At 42.0% G+C, this 5,378-nt stretch overlaps 1 pseudogene; it reads right to left on the bottom strand.

Annotated features, from left to right (window-relative positions):
- Positions 1-577: 577 nt before the first annotated feature.
- Positions 578-2,062, bottom strand: LOC147429004 (subtilisin-like protease SBT1.5 pseudogene; annotated as a pseudogene).
- Between the last annotated feature and the right edge of the window lie 3,316 nt (positions 2,063-5,378).

The raw sequence follows: 5,378 nt of genomic DNA, 5'->3' as shown, positions 1-5,378 counted from the left end.
TTACTTACTTGCAATACTCTACAAGTGCTCTTTGATTTTCACAAGCTTCACGCTGATCTTTGAGTCGAGCTACAGAAAAGCAATGTGAATAGTTAAACCTTTCATCTTGGAATGATGCGCCACAGATTGAAAATGCTAAGTATACAATGCACATCATGCAGAAGTGCCATACAAAAGTATGGTGGAGAGTTGGCACTGTGGTCTCTCCAGGAATTAATGAGAAACAGAAGGTGTGCCCTGCCCGTAGCATTTATGTGTTGCACCAAGCAAACGTATGAGCACAGGAAATTAGATCTAGATAACAGACCTTGCAATGTTATCGAGCTGGAGTCATGCTTGTGCAGTCAAAATGGCCGCTGTTGTGAATATATGTACTCTCTGTCAGACACAAAACAAGAGTCAAGACATGCAAAAGATAGAGGATATTGATTAAGCTTAAAGCAAAGCACATCTAACTTTATGTTCTATGTGTTGAACCATGCAAAAGTGTAGGCATAGAGAATTGGATGCAAATAATGGACCTTGAAGTGTTATCAAGTTGGAGTCGTGGCTGCATCTCGATTGTTCACGCTTCGATCTATGTGTTCATAATTGCCATGCTTCCAGCAAACCTTTCCTTCTTCTCTCTATTTGTTAGTGTCCTTGTGAATGTAGCCTCAAATGTGTTGCCCTTATTTTGATTATGAAGGGTAGTTTAAATCGCCCATTTTGTTTGGACTTCTTGCTCTATTGCAGATACCTGCACCCACAAATACACCTTGTATAGTTTTGACCACACAAAAAATTGGTGTAGTCTTGGAGCCATGCTTGGATCAATGTGGCCTACACCTTAAGCAATTGTATTTGCTATGGTTCCAATCCAGGCATTTGCTATTGCCAGTCCTGTGTTGTCTGTCACCTTTGTTGTTGCCATAAGTACGGATCGTATTACTGCCGGGCTCCATGTGGGATGTATAGCCTTGAGAAGTGCTGTCACACTTGCCACATGTGGGCATGACATCGACGTGCTTGACAGGATATTGAAATCCTCTCTCCTTCTGTCTTCAGCTAATCCTAAAGGTGCTTGAAATCCTATCCATGCAGCAAGGATTTTGACGCTAGGAGTAGTGATGATAGGCTTCAAAATGTCCTGTGCAATGAGGTTAGGACTGCGTGAAGAGAATGTAGCCATCATTGGAGTTGGACTACTTCCAAGTTTAGTTCCTAGAAACTGTACATGAGCTCTTGGATTCTTGGTTGACTTGATGTATTGCGGGATCTCCTTCACCGAAGAGTGCCCAACGAAGGTAGCGGGGAGAATGTGGTAATCTAATGAGGTAAGGTCCTCACCTTTGGAAACACCATTGTCGAGAATCATGCTGATATCACTGGCTTTAAAGACAGCTGCAAACCCCTTTGCTTCCTCATTTTTTCCATCACAATCAACACATAGCACTGTCTTCCCCTTCACGGCATCAGATGAGAGCACATCTGAAGACATACACTCATGGGCAAGAGATGCATTGCCACCCGGCACCACCACACTGTCTGCATAGACCAGTGGGTCCTCCCTTACTTTAGTATGCCAGATGGCATGCCCTTGTACTCCTTCCCATTACCCAAGATTACTGGGGCCGGGAATTCTCTGTCAACAGGCTTGCAGCAATGTTGAATATCCACAGAGCCACACTTAGTGCTTCCTCCAAGTGTTGGTCCACCATTACTTGCCGACATTTTCCATTGCAGAGATTGCACCTATAACCATCGCATCTTTATTGTAGAAACGACGTGCTATTGTGCCACCAATAGACACAAAGATGACATCCACACCATCGAGAATGGTTGCATCGAACCCCGCAAGAATTATATCAGAGTTAAAGCAAGACGAATTCTAGCAGACTTTGTACATTGCAATGCGTGCATGTGGTGCCATGCCAGAAGCGGTGCCAATCGCAGCACCAGAGAGGCTAGCATCAGGTACAGACATGCCAGCGATGATGGAGGACGACGTGTGTGTACCATGCTGTTTGAGGACAAATCCAACGGGCGTCCACCTGGCCGGACACGTAGCCGGACAACACATTTGTACTCTATTAATTGTCCGAGCTAGTGTAGTGATACTCCATGTAAATCCTAATTCTAGAGTAGCAAGCCAATTCCCTGAGTTGTAATGATGTCATGATAATTGTAAAGGTCCGTATGAGTCGGCCACTGGCCATTTAGAATGCCCTAGGTATAAAGGTCAATAACCTTAATGTGAAAGGAGGCTTATCTTTAGAAGAAGTGGGAGCTCAAAAACCGTACTCTCAAGCTACGAGCTGCTCCAATTTGTAATCGATGCAACTAATGAGTGGGTAATCAGTTTTCAAATCCGAAAGTTGCATTGTGTTCCTCTCTCTTTGCTCTTTAATCTAAGTGTAAGCATTGTCAGTTTTGCTGTGGTTCGCGACTACGCGTTGTTGGACGCATTTCTGACACCTCGTTTTTTGTAAATTTGTACATACATACATGACACCCGATGTCAAAATGGTTTATTTTTGTGGGGTTTCTAGCTTGCTTTAGCAAGCATATGTACATGCACTGCAAGTCGCTAGTCTAGTGACAGCTGTCAGGCTACTGTAAGTGTCCGTGAGTGAGTTTTTTGAAGTGAGACTTATATATAAATTAAACTCATGTACAAACTTTAATAACGTTCAACCAAAGATCAGAAAATTTCAGGTTTGAGCTCGTTGTGCCTCCTTGATGGTTTTTGTTGCATCTTTTGCCCCCGCCTTGCCTACTCTATGCGTAGTCGTACCGGGACAGCTCCCTGTTTGCATCAATTTTGCATGTAGTGGCGTGTAGATTCAAATTTGGTCATCTTTAGCTTTTTCGCCAGTCATTTTTCAAGCTTTATCTCAAGATTTAAAGTGCCCCAATTGGAGTTGTGCTCTTCAGGTTATGACTAGTTCTTTGTAGGGTTATGGCTATGGCAGCCTAGTGGCAAATTGTGTGCAGGAAGATTGGGAGGGCATGTATGTATGAGTTGTGGAATTGATGTTGAAGTTGTGGGTTTGTGATGTTCAATGGTGAAAGGGGAGGCCCTTGACTTCATATGCATTGGTCGGCGTGTGCTGTAAATCCATGCTTTGGAAGCGTTTTGCTCCTATGTGACATAGTCTCTTGGGTGGGTGACGGCCAGTAAATTCCCAGGGGGACTACTCTTGTTGGACTTGTGGTGTTTCAAAGGGATTTTCCAAATCTTTTGGTGTTGTTGTAGTGCTCTTTCAACGCTCTTGGGTGACATCGCTATAGAGGTGTTTCAGTTTGCTTGTTTCCCAACAGTGTTTTGGTGCCCGCCAGCGAGGATCTTCTTCAAGCGATCTTCAATTGACAACTTTGATGGCTATGGTGACAGAGTTTCCAAGGTTTTATGGGCATGTAGGTGAGGATGCTGATGCATTCATTGAGAAGATGGAGTTTTCTTGTTTGATTGCAAATAAGGAAGATCCAATGATTATGCTCAAGATTTTGTTCTTTTGCTTGAAAGACGATGCAAGGACATGGTATGATGAGTATTAGTCTTGGTGGAAATCATCTCAACCTTCACAAGTAACGACTTATCATGAGGTCAAGAAGGTTTTCCTTGAGAAGTTCAAGAAGGTAGAGGACCCAACGGATATATGGCACTCCATTGAAGGACTTGTGCAATGTGATGGTCAAAGTGTATATGCTTTTGTCAAGGAGTTCAATGCTTTATGGAAGAGATGGTGTGTTGCTTTGGGCAGTGATGTTCCTCCTCTTATGCTTAAGAAGTGTATGTTTATGCAAAGTTTGAGGGCTGATTTGAAGTTAAAGGTTGAGCTTAAAAGGCCACTTACATTTGAGGATGCAGTATCGATTACAAAGCATAAGGAATGGAAGTTAGAGAGAATGCAAGAGCTTGGATTGCAAGCTGATGTGGAGCCAAAGATTTATCTATGCATTGATGTAGGTAAAAAGAGTGCCTGTAGTGCATTATTATATCATGGTGGTTCTCTTGAGAAATATAATCAAGCATGTACTAAGGAGAAAGAGGCTAAGAAGAATGCTCTCATTATGCCATCTTTGTTGTTTAAGCGCTTTGATGTCAATCTTCCTATGAAATATGATGATGCTAGTAAGATGGATGTAGGCAAGAAGGCTACCATGGTCATGAATGAGTCTCAAATGCAAGGAAATGATCATTTTGAATGTCCAAGTTGCATGATTAATGCTTCTAATATATGTTACAATGAGGAGGAGTATGTCTCTGATACCAATGTTGTTGCCGTGAGTTTTTCTCTTGTAGATGAGGTAGTCGAGGATCACATGATGGAGGTCAAGGAAGATAACAATGATAATGAGGGTCATGTGTATGATGAGGGCTCTCAAGTATATGATTTTGGTGATTTTATGCAAAAGGGTGATGAAGCAATTAGGTATACTACTTGTGTTGTTGATGAAGAGCCTATCAATGAGAAACCTATGATTTGTATGATGATGTGGGTAGCCATGCCTTAACTGATGATGAAGAGAATATTGAGAGATTAGAGGATGTTAACAATGATGGAGATTCTCTTGATATGCCTCATGTGAATATGGTTGATACTACCCTCCTCCTAAAGTTTCATTGCATTTCGAGTCTGTTAGAGTGCCAAAATGGCGTGATGACCTAGAGCTGTGAGAAAGAACATAGGCAGATTTCCCTGATCATTGAGTGTTGGTTTGCTTGTAGAGTTGTTGTGTTTGCTTGTTAAGGTTCACTTCGTGAGATTGACGATCTCATAGAGTCTCCGTGCCCCATCTGAGTCACTTTCCCTAAGTATTGACATTATGTTAGTGTCGGAAAGCTATGCTGCAGACGTCCGTCGTGGTGACCCGCTAACATTGGCACCACTGCCGAGGATATGATCCTTAGATGGTGAGTGACCTAGTACGTTTTTAGAGCGTTCTTTTTCTAAAATTTGTCTCTCCATGCCATTTACACCTTAGCAGTGAAGCAGCTAGACACGGGGTTTAGTGCTTGTTGATAGAGTTTAGAAGTCGAGGACTTGCTAGATCTATTTTTGAGAAGTAAAGAGGGTTGTGAGTGAGATAGCCAAAAACATTTCATTCTTTGATTTTCTCTATGCTTTCAGAGTGCTGTACCATTTTCCGTTACGACTTTATTTTGTACCATTTTATTTGTTTTTGTTTGGATGTTTCATTTCAGTATTCAGGAGTAGGGTAAGTAGAAACTACCACCATCAAATTTGGGCTAAAAGATTGAGGGTAAAAAGGGTGAAAACCATATTTTGGCCAAAATGACCATAACTCTGAAATTCTGAAAATTTGATGGTGGTAGAGACCTCAAAAGTGATCCAAATTCAAAAATTTATGGATCAAGGGCATCAACATAC

Source organism: Adiantum capillus-veneris, chromosome 22, assembly GCF_014529385.1.
Source record: "Adiantum capillus-veneris isolate H3 chromosome 22, ASM1452938v2, whole genome shotgun sequence".
Lineage (NCBI taxonomy): Eukaryota > Viridiplantae > Streptophyta > Polypodiopsida > Polypodiales > Pteridaceae > Adiantum > Adiantum capillus-veneris.
Note: the sequence above shows the minus strand (reverse complement) of the source record. Positions and strands in the feature narration are given on the sequence as shown.